Here is a 16353-nt window from a genome sequence, read left to right as displayed (position 1 = left end):
CATATAATTCTAGCTTTATTTAAATCTCAAATAAAAATTCATTATACGTCACAATTCGATACCTCAGTCTACGTGCCATCCAATCGTAATCGCTTGCTGTGACAATCGATTTGCGTTAGCTACATCTCTATATACGTCAGTCATAATGTGTCAAATACCGCAAATAATGTTATTTACACTATAATATTAAAACATGTTATTTTACCATCCTTGTTCGTAGGTCGAATAAACAGACATTATCCATACTCAAAGATAAGATAAAAGCCTTCCACGACAAATGCCATTAAAATAAACATATTCTTAATATCGACTCCATAACTTATGCATTGAAACCAAACTCAATAAAATCCCCAAAACGGTTTATAATTGTCGAGATCCACAAAAGACTCGGGTATCTAAAGGGTCCCACGTGCCCTGAAGGGGCCCACAAACATCTACACATTAATGATCATAGCACAACCCTAAAACTGCTTGGAAAAAGATCATATTTTTAGTTGAAAACTGTGGTCGTTTACATCCTTTATGTATTGAAATACCGCTAGGGTTGTCAAATTCAAAATTGAGACCTTAATATGTTACCTTAATGTGTTTTTCTCTATTGTTTAACCCCTGTTAATTTATTTTTGAATTACACTCTTATGCATTGAGGCTAGGAAGCTCAAACCCGAGACACAGCCCTGTCACATTAGCCCCGTCCGCATTCACCCCACGTCCGCTGTATCGAGCTCCGACGTTCAATATTTCGATTAAGTGTACGTGTGCGAGCTTAATTCCGCGGAATGTGACTGAAATGTTGATGAGGGGTGAATTATTGCCTGCTTAAGGAGCGGAAAAATTGTTACTGACTTTTGTCTGTTGTCTGTTGATATTGGGAGATGTGTTAGTGAAAGGAAAACGAATGAAGAGGTCCTGAGTATGATAGGAGAAAAGCGATGCTTATTAAATGCAATAAGAAATAGGAGAGGCATGATGGTAGGACACCTGATACGGCATAACAACTTTTTCCTAAACATCCTGGAAGGTAAGATTGAAAAGACAAGAGAAGAAGGGAAACCTAGAATTACTTATCTCAGCCAAATAAAAAATAATGCGTCGTATGAAATTAAAAGACGCATAAAAAAGAAATGATTGGCGATTACTCCACCGACAAAAGCAAAGCTCTTAAGTGATGATGATGTTGTCATCATCACTTAACTCATCATAGTGTTAGTGATATTGAAGTTAGGTAAGAAAATTATTAATTACATGTGAGTGCCATGTTGACGAGGGGTGAATTATTTATTGCCTGTTTATGGAACGGAAAAATTGTTATTTACTTTCTTTGATACTGGCGATTGTCTGTTGATGAATGTTAATGATGTTTAGGCTAGGTTAGAAAATATTAATTTTACGAATATCTTGTCTTGTTATATTTATTTGTACAAACAGCAACACTCCTAACTGTACATTGGTGGACCTTATTATAAAAGGCATAAGGTCCACCGATGTACAGTTAACAGTGTGGGTGATGGTACAATATGTACGTGTAAATATTGTTTATTATATTATTCTATTATGATTTCCTTTTCAAACATAAAGATTATAACCCTTTATTTTATAATATTGTAAAAATAAGTAAGTAAGTACCGAACTTATGGCGATGATTGCTTTTTCATTAAATCCGGTGCATATTATATTCATCTTTTGTGATCAATTTTATTTGAAATATTTAAGGTGGCCACTGACGAGCCTTCCAACAGTCCAAATAGCGTGGCTGCAATCCAAAATCGGTCCGTGAATGTCAAAAACGTACAATGTTTAATATTAGGATGGCGTCCATTTGGATGAATCCATTGTAACGGCATCCATTTGGAAGGCTCGTCAGTGGCCTGCTTTACATTTTCAAAAAGACATCAAATAAATTTTATCCATCAATATGGAACTCCGATATCGTTGAATGCTACAATATTTAAAACGCAGCATGCTCGTAATTTAAGCCTTTTAATTTGGGTCTAACCCGTTTTTGATATAGCCGGTCCGATGCGCCCCGCGTTGCTCATTAATTAACCCCTGCTTGATTAATGTATGAAAAAAGCATTAGGCGTTTGTGCCGTGAATCGATTTGGTTACTTTGGGCTTCCGATATTATTAACGGGATTTTTTTGTGTATATTAATACAATATCAGCATTGCTACAGAAAATGCCAATTATTCAGAACATGAAAATGAAATGAAAATATATTTATTTCAAGAAATTAATATAACAAGAGAGGCAGTACAGCGATACCCACACTAGGCTCAGCCTGTAACGTGGGTATCTTAGCGAAATACAGAGTACCTGTATGTCGCGGGTATTATTTTAACAGAATATACATATTATTATTATACATCGATGTTGATTTTGGCATCTGCAGTAATACTGCAAGAAAATGTAATTTTATAACAACATATTCACAGAGTATTTTTTATAACAGATATTGAATTTGACGACGGCAACAATGTAGTAACCTACCAACCCAATTCTTTCGGTTTAGCCTATGGTTGTCTGATAGAAAATGCCTTCTGGTAATAAGTCCACCAATTATACTTTCATGTAATTTACAATAATGTATTAAATAAATCGTCACGTGTCAACTAAAACTCATGCACTTAGCATAAAAATAATCGAACAAAAATCAACCTTGTTTTGTTACTAGTAGACCTACGGTTCACTGTGCCTATGAATTTGTAAAATTGTTTGAAGAAACGTCACTTTTAACACTGACATATCTAATCCATATCGTATCTAGACGTAATATTTGACGTATCTTAAAGTTCGAATCTGGCCGTCAGTTTTAGTTGTCATCTGACAAAATGTAGCAATACAGTGCAGTATTGATGCCATTGCTGTATTGAAATGCGGCGAAATTCCAATGCAATTGCAACCTAATGGCCATTTATCATCATGATTACAAAATAATGACTCATGATGTAAATCAGTCCTGATCGCATGCACCGATAGCTCGCGATGAAGTGAAACAATATCTTTCCTTAAATGCTAATTATGAATATTACTGTAGCGATCGTGATGCGATAAGAAGTGCATATCTATGTTAAACAATGTAAGTATATACTTTGGATAATTTATGCGTTATGAACATATATAATTTAGTAGAATTTTTACTTTGATAGAATGTTTTTTAAATAATTTGAGACGTTTGTGCCGATAAAGTAAATAAATGCCCTTAGCCCTTACCAGGATTCAAACCCGGGACCTCCTGCTTTGTAGGCAGGATCACTACCGACCAGGCCTAGACCGTCAATCTTTACACTAAGCCGATTTATTCGCAATCATTCTAAAATATAATGGCTGAAAGACAAATGCCAGCTTCGAAGATTGCTTACAGATTTTTTACAGATGTTAATTTCGTGCCTAAAAACTACGGAAGTCGTCCCTAAGCTATCCGTAAAATATCGGTTATATCAATGCAACTAGAACTCTGCCCCACTATGCAAAACAACAGTTTGAACAGGGAATAAACAACTAATATTAGTATTACTCACAACATTTAACATGACATGAGTCATAGACTAGGTATCCTCTAGAAGTCTAGACGGAGTTTAGAGCAATTACGAGTATTTCATGAAACCGATGCTGCCAAAAATACGGGGGTGCGGGGGACGAGGTGAGCGAGGTCCCGTGCCGTGATTGGTCCGTTCAAAGACACGGACGTCACACAAAGACACTTTCGACTCGAAAATGGAGTAAAACTACCTTATATTGTGACATGAGTCATAAAAAATGTTAATGTGTGTAGGTTATTCCTTAAAATCACAACTCAACATACCAGGCCTGTTACGTGGCCTTGCATTGAAATAGATAATGGCGATAAGACATAATAAGCGATGATAAAATTCCAATTATTTTTATTGATATGTAATTGGTTTTGCTGTTTGGTTGAGGGTTTGGTGCAAGTCAAGAGATAAAACGATCAGTGTTTCCGCTACCTAAAGGTCGTCTGGACGAGATCGCTTTTTAGCGCTCTTCTTTTCTGTATTCTTTGTAAGTATTGTTTTCTGTAAAAGGTGTGAAATAAAGAGTATTTGTATTGGGCATCATCATCTTCCTCGCGTTGTCCCGGCTTTTTTGCCACGGCTCATGGGAGCCTGGGGTCCGCTTGACCACTAATCCTTTGAGACTGGCGTGGGCACTAGTTTTTACGCAAGCGACTGCCATTTAACCTTCCAACTCTAAAGCCCCATTTAGACTGTTCAAGAACTTGGCTGCAATATTGGATACATTGCCGACTACAGAGTCCAATGAATTCAGTCGATCGACCAAATACCGCAATGTAACGAAAATCGTATGCAAGTTCTTGAACAGTCTAAATGGGCCTTAAGGGTAAACTGGGCCTTATTGGGATCAGTCCGGTTTCCTCACGTAATTTCACTATGTATGAATAAATTGTAGATTGTACAATAAGAACATAAACAATCAATTTTATCCTAGGCAATGTATCGGTCCCGAGCGAAGCGAGGAAACCTCAATCAATGTAAGGTTAGAGGGGGTAAGAGAAACCCAGGGACAAGGGAAACATTCCTAAACTTTTAGGGAAAATAAACAGTTAGAGATAGTACTTAAAGACATTGAAAACTAAATTTAATAATAATACCAAAAATAAAACGAACGAATTAATAAAATTTACATGTAAATACTTAAGTACATAGAAAGATTTTCCTCATACTTACTGATATCTTTATATTATAACTTATAACACTTTAAACTCTCGCGTTTTGTACACATATTTAATTACACAAACGGGTCTACCGCGATATAATTTCATTGTTTTTACCTTAAATTCCGACGTTTCAGCTGAGTTGGCAGCTGTGGTCACGGAGAGACTCTAGTCTTAACAACAATAACAATAAACAATGAAATTATTCCGAGGTAGGCCCGTTTGTGTAATTAAATACTGTTTCTCTTGCCTCGAGAAAAATGGTCATGAATATATCTGACGCCATTTTTCGCTGTCTCTATTAATTTGGACCTCAAATGACGTCGTTATTTTAATGGAAGCGTAATCGTTTTAGACTTGATTTGGTTTTTGGTGAATATTCCATTAATCATATCTACATTAATACCTACATTATTTTGATGTTGTATATAATGTTGTTTACGAGTGTGTACATTAGTATAATATCCTATTCTAACATTTTGTTTATTTATCATTGATCTAATTATATGGAGAGTTAAATATTTTTACATGCCTCTGGAACATATAGTAAAGTGATTTATAATAATATGTAAATAAGGTTTAGCAACCAAATCACACAGCAAGCCGAAATACACATTAAATTTCTATTAATATTTACTGGACCATACAAAACCATTGAATATTGCAAATTTCAATTAACGGACCAAAAGACGGTTCATGATGCCTGGCCACGGTGACAATCGCTTGCTCTATGACATCGAAACGCTTTGTGTCTCTCTGTCACTCTTCTATATTAATGCGACAGTGACAGTTACGTTTCGTTCACTATGGAGCGTAAACAATTGGCATATTGGCTACGCACCCACATTATTCGGTAGCTGGCCCCCCATGCCCCACCTGGCGACGCCCATGGCTCTGAGTAAGCAAGAATAACAGTGGTACGATCGATGGAGGGTTATTTCTAGTCCGTAAATCGACCTAGTTTGACCTCTTGCAGTTAAAAATATAAATCTAAGGCTGCATTTCCACTACGGCGGCGATGAGTGGAGATAAGAGGAGACGTGTGGGAATCCACCAATAGCATTGGTTGCAATTCACAGCACGGCTACTCTCATCTCCACTTATCTCAGCCTGAGTGGAAAGGGTGCCTTAAGCAGCTGTCAATACCTAAAGTGCGCGCACTGTCTATTTGTATCGGAGTAAATGAGATAGCAATATCGCTGTTAAAGGGCCTGGGCAAGGGAATAATGAGAAATAAATGAAATAAAAAAATGTGGATAATTTGTGCAATATTATCTACTTACTTACGAAGCAGGAGGTCCCGGGTTCGAATCCTGGTATGGGCATTTATTTGTGTGTTCATCACAAATATTTGTTCCTGAGTTACGGATGTTTTCTATGTACAGTCGCCATCAGATATATCGGAGCGGCCAAGGTGTTCATAATATCTGAACACGCGCCCTAACGCCTTGACAATAGAGGCGTGTTCATATATTTGTGAGCGCCTTGGCCGTTCTGATATATCTGATGGCGACTGTATATAAGTATTTATATATATGTTACATATTATATATATCGTCTAGTACCCACAACACAAGCCTTATTGAGCTTAATGTGGGACTAGGCCGATCTGTGTAAAATTGGACTATAATATTTATTTATTTATTTATTTATTTATTTATTTATTTATTTATTTATTTATTTATTTATTTATTTATTTATTTATTTATTTATTTATTTATTTATTTATTTATTTATTTATTTATTTACTCGGTAGCGGTTTGGTGTGTATATTTAACTTAATTTATACAGGTATGTGTATACAATATGTTTATATTAATGAAGAATTATTAGAGAGTAGTAGATATGACGACCGGTCTGGCCTAGTGGGTAGTGACCCTGCCTACGAAGCCGATGGTCCCGGGTTCGAATCCCGGTAAGGGCATTTATTTGTATGATGATACAGATATTTGTTCCTGAGTCATGGTTGTTTTCTATGTATTTAAGTATTTATATATTATATACATCGTTGTCTGAGTACCCACAACACAAGCCTTCTTGAGCTTACCGTGGGGCTTAGTCGATTTGTGTAAAAAAAAATGTCCTATAATATTTATTTATTTATTATTTATTATTTATTATTATATAGTCTTACCCGTGACTATTGATGCTGACTGTATAAGATAAACGAAATCTCGAGATAGCTAGTGTTTTCCGGCTGACCGCGCACATATTACCAGCTGACCGCGCACATATTACCAGCTGACCGCGCACATATTACCAGCTGACCGCGCACATATTACCAGCTGACCGCGCACATATTACCAGCTGACCGCGCACATATTACCGGCTGACCGCGCACATATTACCGGCTGACCGCGCACATATTACCGGCTGACCGCGCACATATTACCGGCTGACCGCGCACATATTACCGGCTGACCGCGCACATATTACCGGCTGACCGCGCACATATTACCGGCTGACCGCGCACATATTACCGGCTGACCGCGCACATATTACCGGCGTCTTCCAGCTCGATGGCTGTATTATCATAATAACGGATATCCTTCACTATAACATTAGAGATATGGGTAGGTACAGTAAAGGGCCATAAAGTTTGCACATCGGAATTTCGGCTTCGTAGAGCGTTGTCTCTTTTATTCTCGTTGCCTCCAATATTCTCTTTCTAAATACCGATGTGCAAACTTTATGGCCCTTTACTGTACGGCCTGATTCGTACTTGAAGATACGTCAAAAATTTGTTAAAGATACGATATGGATCGGATAGTCATAGAGAAACAAGTAGGCTGATATAGCTAATTTTTCCACGACATACGAGTATATAGTACCAGAGATATTGCTTGTATGATGTATGTAATATAATATCTGGGAGACCGAACTTTGCTCGGAAAACATATATAAACACAAAAATGCGCGTTTTCTCAGAGATAAGACCTAGCTAGATCGATTTTTCAACCCCGAAAACCCCTATATAGCAAATTTCATCGAAATCGTTAGAGCCGTTTCCGAGATCCCCGAAATATATATATACTCGTAAACAAGAATTGCTCCTTTATAGGTATTAGATGGGGTAGTTTTCAAGTTTCATGGAACTGTTGAATTCTAAATTCTGTCAACATTTCAACAAAAGTTATACACAATTTATGATTGCTAAAATTGTATTATAACCCGTGAGTGCTATAGTTATTGGCCACTACATAGTAATTGGCCACTCCTAACAAATCAGAAAGAAACAAGCCAATTAAAGCCTTATTGTTAAGAGTGCCCAATGGGGTTGGCCGGTGGAAGTTTTTAGCAGATGGCGCCATCATAGCTTGCCCCGTCAATCCCTAGAATTGTGTCAAATTTTTGTTTTTTTAATACCCTGGATGCCAGCTCTTTAAGCCAAATCTCATAGAAAAAGGGGCAAACTATGATGGCGCCATCTAGGCAAACCTTTGACAGTTGCCAACCCCATTACTATGTAGTGGACAATACGAGTAACTATAGCATCCCAGTGTACCTTTGAGAAATTTCATAGATGTCTCCTGAGTTACTTCTATTAATCCAACCATGGATTGTAATGTTAAGAATAAAAATTGACCACATAGGGTAATTCGCCAGTCACTGGCCACCTGTTAGTAACTGGCCACCCTAAACTAAAAATGAATTCTATTCACCTATAAACAGAATTCATTTTACTATAAGGTGGCTAGTTATTGAAGGCTGGTCAGTTATTGAAACCTTATACTAAAATGAATTCTGTTTATAGGCGAATAGAATTCATTTTTAGTTTATGGTGGCCAGTTATTGGCCGGTGGTCAGTTACTGGCATATTACCCTAAGTGTTTGTAAATTATACAATTTATCTTCAAAATCATGTTATAATTCCATTTACACCATAAATCCCTCTTTAACTTATAATTTATAGCAAGCCATTTAAATCTTACCCAATATCAAACTCAACCGCGCAATTAACTCAAAAAACAATAACCTATCCAAATTACAATCTAATATACTAAAATTGTCCAGGCTACGAAAAAATTCGGTTACGGCTACGGCGTAGAGGGTCTACGCTACGGGCGTAGCGGGGCGCGGGGTGAATGACCTGGAGGTATAATGGCGGGTCGATAGCCGCGCGCGGGACACGTCTTGGAAGAAGCGGGCCAATTAGCGTGTTTGGCTTGGATTGCGCTATTTTGTTTTAGTTTAATTGGTGTCTGGATTTAGTTACTTAGAAAAGTTTTGTAAGATTATCTGTTTGGCTTGGATTGCATTAAACTGTTTCGGTTTAAATTAGATAGTAATTTAGCCCTTTATTCATAAACGCGCTACAAGTCTCAAGTAGTTAATCATCGTTTGTCTTCATCTATCATTTTGACGTACTTATATATATTTCTTAGAAAGGGATAATAAAACACTAATTTATTAAAAAGGGGGTTTAAGTGTAGAATAGCTTACATTTTTTCGAACCTCCTGTATGAAATGAAATGAAATGAAAATCTTTATTTCAGGCAACATAAATACCTTAAAACTAGCATACATATTATATAAAAATATATTTTATAACTAAACTTTAAAAAACTAAACACTACATATCACATTATGGCTGCGATGCATTACGCAAACCCGCAGTGTCAGGGAGCCGGCCGCGGAACCGCCGAAACTTATTATTTTATTGCCATATGATTTAAAATTAGGTATATATTTCTACTTTTAATACGCGATTAATTAAAAGCAATATAACCTTTTAAATAAACGTGCTCGTCATACTAATGCCCAATAAATGACCCTTTTTCATGCTAATTGCTAATTATGTACCTTGAAATCAGAATCTATTTCATACATTATAGATCAATAGATCGTTAGAATAGCTACTCTTTACTGCATACCTAAAAACAGCTTTATTAAAAAACAGGATCGACTTTGCTTTAAGTTTATTTAAACAAAGAGATAAGATTTTTTTATACAAATCCCAATCCTTAAACGGTTATTATCAGGAGTTGCTTGAATCGTTTAAATATGTGAACAATTATTAAACAGGTTTGTATAAGCTATTGACTTAAAAAAAGACATGGTCTAATAAAACATGGTCTTCTATTCCCAGAGTGACACGGGCCTACGTCACAATAACATTGCCACTTTATTTCAACATAACATGTTACGTGGGTACATTATACCTATGGTTAATAAGTTAAAATATTTCTTTATAATTTTATAATTTTCATTTATATGTATTTTATCTTAAATTTTACAATAACACGTCATTTTTAATTATTCGTTAGCAATATCTTCCGATTCACGAAAGAAATTTCAGACGTTCGGGGAATTCTGTTTACACTACTGACAACACAGGATAGCGCTGTCACATTTGACAATTCGGATCTAGATAACTTCATGTCCTGACCGTCATCCTTGTCGAACGCGTGTTAATTGTTATTTCCTTCTCGCTCAGTGTCAGCAGTCGCAGTGTTTTCCAAACTTTTCACGCCGTAAGCTTGGTAATTAATGTGTAACTGTGAATTAGTTTTTCAAACGTTTGTCTTGTATAGATAAATAAAGTTTAATTTAATACATTAGGTTTGTTTTATTTTACTATGTTTCTACATGAATAACTTAAAATTAATGCCGTTAAAATAATTTTCACCATTGGTTAAAATTCTCCCACATTTTAAAGTTTGAGAACCTGTAAACAGCATGATGACGTAGGCCCGTGTCAGTTAGGTCATACGCGAATCTCGGAATAGAGTACCAGGCGGAGTATATTATTATACCATGAAAAAAGATACAGAATATCCAGCACCAACGCGAATTTATCACTTTAAGGTAAGAGCTATTGTTTTAATGAAAAATACCGCTTAAAACCTGCCCTTACCCGCTCCTCGTAACCATGGCCACAGCCTTACAGCTTAGGATGAGAGCAGACGTATCGGGGCGTCGTAAACGCTTTTTATATCGTTTGCTGTCTCACCGCTAATCGGACACTTGTGTCAAAATAAAGGAATATTCTCGATTCTGTACTGTTGAGGAGGTTTTTGTCTTTTTGAGTACTTGGTGGATCTTGAATTAGCACTCTTTTGATGACTTCAAAAATAAGATTTTTAATGGGAGCAAATTGCGAGCACGATATTGAGTAGAAGGTGCAAAATCATTTACTAACTAATTACTAGATTATTTTAATCCATACTAATAGAGTCTGTGCGGAAAGAGAAGAGTCGTGGAATGAATGCCCAATAAATTCCACGACTCTTCTCTTTCCGAACAGACCTTCAAACTTCAACATTTATTCAGCGAATAGGCCACAAGGGCACTTTTACACGTCAACATTGAATTTACATACAAGCTAAAATAATAACAATACATCAACAATTTTATAACAGACTCTATGATGAATGATGAATGCGAAAATGCGAAACTTTGTGTCTGTCTGTGGCCTCTTCACGCTCAAACAGCTGAACCAATTTAGATGAAATTTGGAATAGAGATAGTTTAAGGCTCGGAGAAGCAAATAGGGTAGTTTTTATTAATAATCATCATCATTCCACGCAGAAGAAGTCGCTAGCACTGCATAATTACATAACTTTATATAAAAACAATAAATATGGAAACATATCTTATTGCGTTATGGAATTCCAACTGTTTTAAAAAATTCTGTTACGCGTAGTGGGGCAGAGTAGCACTAATAGGATGACTGCTATAGTTATCGGCCCCTCCATAGTGATTGGGCATTCCATAGTAAGGCAGAAATAAACAAGGCAATAGAAGTCTTATTGTTATTACTACGGAGTGGCCAATTACTACGGAGGGGCCAATATAGCAGTAAGTAGGATACTTAAAAAGCCGGACAAGTGCGAGTCGGACTCGCCCACCGAAGGCTCCGTACTTTTTAGTATTTGTTGTTATAGCGGCAACAGAAATACATCATCTGTGAAAATTTCAACTGTCTAGCTATCACGGTTCATGAGATACAGACTGGTGGCAGACAGACAGATGGACAGATGGACAGTGGAGTCTTAGTAATGGGGTCCCGTTTTTACCCTTTGGGTACGGAGCCCTAAAAAATGGAATCGTATACCTATACTGACATAATAAGTAATAATAACTATGTTACACTATATCCATTCTCCTGATATCTTATTTCATCTATCCCAACTATTTCACGAAAATGGCGTTTCACTAGGATAATATAGGAAGCACAATTTCCAGTGTCATCGGAAATTGGAACGTCTGTCCGAAGATTAAAGTTCACATTTGCATGCGCCCCGTATTCTTTGACATCAATGGGCTATTTGCTTTTGAATCCGGAAATCTATGCAATTCATATCGAAGGTCTTTGTAGTTTAGTAATGGCGTCGAGTATGACCTGATTGCTTTGTGGCCCTTTAGGATGACTCACGTTAGACCGGGCCGTGTCGGGCCCGAGCTTCCGGAGCTTCGTTTTCTATGGAAAGCATCACGTGATCACCTGTCATCTGTCATAGAAAAGTGCTCGGGAAGCTCCGGCCCGGTTTAACCTGTAAAACAATAAAAAAATCGAAATGCATTTACCTATTTCAGACTCAAATAACTATATTAGTTGCGGTGTTATAGAGCGAAAATCTCCGTTTAAGTAAAATGCTTTCATATGTCTGTCCACCTGTCGGGATGTTCTCCTCTACATGACGCATCTCTCAGTCGATTCTCGTGAAAGCAGTAGATGTATTTGTGGAATCAATTTTTTTTGTCAAAATGGCGGAGCCCACAAAGCTTCTAATAGCCTTATAAAAAGATCAAGTTCAAATGTGTCTGGCATATTTTAATCATAGACATCTTTTAAATATCAAAATGCATTCGAATTGGCCTCCTGCTATAGAGACATGTCTGTGCTTCTAAAGCTATTAGATAATGGTAAATAATTTTGACGCGCAGTTTCACCCGCTAGGTAAACCTGAACATATATTATGCATGTCAAACCCAAAGCTTTTAAAGCTAATACGACGCTGATTGGTCGACGTCCCTGCTGCTTTACTAAGCCTCCAAGCGTCAGTATTACGCGTATGTATATTAGGTTACCATTTAACGGAGGAGTTTATGGGGAAAATGAGGTGACGATAAGTAGCAGTCGGCGTAGATTATGATGTCATTAAATATACCATAGGCATTGGCTGTTCAATATACTTTGATAGACTAGTTCATCAAAAGTTAACCTAACGTAAACCGATGAGAAACAAATATATTCAGTAGTGGCAAATAACGCACAGACACAGAATAAATAATAGTACTAAGTACAGAAGACTCACTCTCTAACGAAACGCGTCTGTTACGATCAGCACAGATATGGCCGCTAGGTGGCGACAACGCCACGCGCGGCTTATGGCAAACCCCAAAATTGGGGCCGAACGGATGTACTTTTAGCTACCTGTAGCAAAGCGACGAAATCGCGGAGTGAGACACGCCTGGCACAGACTAAACCGTTAAACTCTTCAAATGATATAGGACTGCACTAAAAAATAATTTTTTGAATTTAAATCTCTAATGAGGTGAAAATAGAGTTAAAAAATATTCGACTTCCACGCGTGGAGTATAAATAAGTATCTTTTGAAAAATGCTATTTGATAATACGATTTTTTATTTCAAAAACAATAACTTACCTACTAAAATTCACATACGCTTTAATATAAACACTATCTCACTATTCCCACCAGAGCCTGCCCATAAACGCCATCAAATTAATAACATATATAAGGAAGTAAGGGCTAATTGGGTGGGAGCAGATTCCCCGGAGGCAATAAGCCCGCCGTAATTGCCGCAGCGTACTTTTTTAAGAGTTATGATGCTGGAGATTAATGTGGTGCGGATCAATTTTGCTAAGTGAGGGGTTTTCGGGTTATTAGCTGTTAAATTTACTGTAATGCTGGAAATATTGAATTTTGTAAAAGGATGTAAGAATACTTTGAATGTTTTTTTTTCTGTATTGTACGAGTAAATACTACTACTATTTAGATAATATCAAACCTACATATTTATTTTACCTAGTGTTTGTGTACCTAGTGATGTTTTAGTACTGTCTATAAACTTATTTTAAGTAGTTGTTAAAAATTACTTGTCTGTTTGATAATTACGTACACCTCTTTATGCTTTTTTCATAATTACCTAATTAGGTGCTTTTGTGTCTGGCAGCATCCTGGCTTAAATTCACGCTGTATATAATACAGAGTGGAATAATAAGGGATAGGTATTATTCTTACTTACAAGTATTTTACAAAATGACATTATAAAAATTTAAAATACTATCGTTGAACTGAAACAAAATAATAAAACAAAACTGTGTACTATTTGCTGACGATATCTCTGTGCTAACATCATGTGTAAATGACCAAAATCTTTACGAAAATCTCAAAAACATATTGACAAATATAACTCACTGGATGAACGATCATAACTTAGAAATAAATTTTGCAAAGACTAAGTTAATGCAATTTAGGCCCTACCAAAAAACCCCGTTACAAATAGACTTCTCATACAATAATATAAAACTAGAATGCGTTGATACCTTTACACTTCTGGGCTTGGATATCGACTCCAATATAAATTGGAAAGCGCACGTAAAAAAGATTGCAACTAAAATGTCAAAATTCACCTATGCATTAAGAGAATTAAAAAAAACCACTAACCTAAAATCTGCCCTTGCAGCTTACTATGCGTATGCCTATTCATGGTTAAAATATTCTATCATCCTATGGGGGAATAGCACGGATGCAAACGAGTTGTTTATTCTCCAAAAAACATGCGTAAGAATATTAGCAAATATCTATTGCCCTGACAGCTGCCAACCTTACTTCATCAAATTTAAAATCTTAACCTTAACTTCAATTTATATCTTTGAAATTTGCAAATTTGTACGTAAATACCCCGATCTATTTAAAAAAATTGCTGACCAACCTAGACGATACGAATCGAGAAATAAAAACAACCTTATACAGACAACAAACTCAAAACTAAAACTACATAGCACAAGCCCACAAAACATGGCCATCAAAATTTATAACAAATTACCTAATGATATAAAAGATATTGAACTGGAAAAAATATTTAATAAAACTTTAAAACAACACTTAATCAAAAAATGTTATTATAGCGTACAGGATTATTTTAATGAAAATGAGTAAACAGCCAAATAAATGTACTTATACTTACGCTGGTCAAACTTTTAAATACCTACTTGTAAGTAAATAGCTGATTCAGTTTACCTATTCGTATTTGTTTGTGTACAACGGTCTCGGTGTGAAAGTAACAAGGCACCGACCTACCTAATTGTATAATGCTAGAATATGAAATTATGCGGGCATATATAATGATAAGTATTGTTTACATTGCTGCGCCCATCAGGGTTTCATGTGTCATTTGTGTACCTACCCATACTCTTAAGTACTTGTAAAACCTTTAATGTACATGTGAATTGCAATAAATAAATACAATACAATACAAAATGTATTACCTTCAAAATGTTCTCCTTTGGTTTTGATACATGAACGCAAAATCTGTTAAAATGATCAATAATATAAACAGTTTTGGGTCACCCTGAACACAGAACAACTGTAAATTAAATCTATAAATTGTAAATACAGATGTCAATCACAATGAAAAAATCAACGATGATCAACTCTGGCCAACGTGGGACTCGAACCCACATCCTTGGATTGCCGGTCCAATGCGTTACCAATTCCGCGGTTAAATGTGACGTTCCACGGGAAAAGGTACCTTATGAGGGTTTCTAGTTTCGGAGATATTAAATGTTTTGTAAAGAGGTGAAAAAATGCTCAATTTTTTTTTATTGTGTGATCTGAAACCTTAATGCGTAACGTTTGTTTACCTGTTTTTATTTTTGTTATAAGTTAGTTATAAGCCTAGTAATGTCGTCTCAGAGTTTAGTAGAAAAGGTACCTTATGGAAAAAAGATTGAAAATTCCCAAAAAAACTAGTCAATACGGGAAAAGAAGTTTGGTAGAGAACTGTATTAGCATTCTGCAAAACTAATTTGATAATTTCAGTTCTGGTTGGGGCGCCTCGCAAATATTATAACCGTACATAGACCGACATCACAAATCCAAGTAGACTGCTATTATACCAAAGTTACTCTCGTCAAGTCTTTCTTAACTAGAATAATCTTCATTTGGTTTGGTCGCATGCAGTAAATCAGCCATTGGTTTGCTGAAAAATGCCAATACCCGACGCATTACCTTATGGAATATCTGAGGTCATTGAACCTCAATGCCGCTTATCTTCAATAGCAACCGAAATATATTATTGATAAGAAATAGACGATTTATACCATCGTAACCCCAAAATATTATTAGTTTATCCTAACTGTTCCATCATCATCATGCCTCATCATGTAACTTGACCACAAGGTACCTTTTCATTACATACAAATTATTGGTCTTTTTTAAGATTATTATGACGAAGAACTAATTAAATTGGGGGCAGTTTAATGTAAATTAATATTTTCTATTCATAAAAGATAAACTATAATATGATTGATATTTTGTAGTGATGTATTATTAGATTTATTTCCATAAGGTACCTTTTCGTAAATGTATGGAGCAAATACTGTTATTGTTATGTAAGTTTAAAGTGGCATAAGGGGTTAAATATAGTATTTAGTTGGGGTTTTAGGATTTATTTCATTTGAATGACAG

The 16353-nt window shown here is 36.0% G+C and overlaps 1 protein-coding gene and 1 long non-coding RNA gene across 3 annotated transcripts in view; both read left to right on the top strand.

Annotated features, from left to right (window-relative positions):
• LOC134791041 (uncharacterized) overlaps positions 1 to 16353 on the top strand; it is a 164912-nt gene that overhangs the window by 42478 nt on the left and 106081 nt on the right. The window lies entirely within an intron of this gene.
• LOC134790980 (uncharacterized) overlaps positions 1 to 16353 on the top strand; it is an 85113-nt gene that overhangs the window by 39944 nt on the left and 28816 nt on the right. The gene's annotated exons all lie outside the window — the stretch shown is intronic.

The sequence above is a fragment of the Cydia splendana genome, chromosome 5 (genome assembly GCF_910591565.1).
Source record: "Cydia splendana chromosome 5, ilCydSple1.2, whole genome shotgun sequence".
Taxonomy (NCBI): Eukaryota; Metazoa; Arthropoda; class Insecta; order Lepidoptera; family Tortricidae; genus Cydia; species Cydia splendana.
The sequence above is the reverse complement of the archived record's forward strand: the minus strand, read 5'-3'. Positions and strand labels throughout refer to the sequence as shown.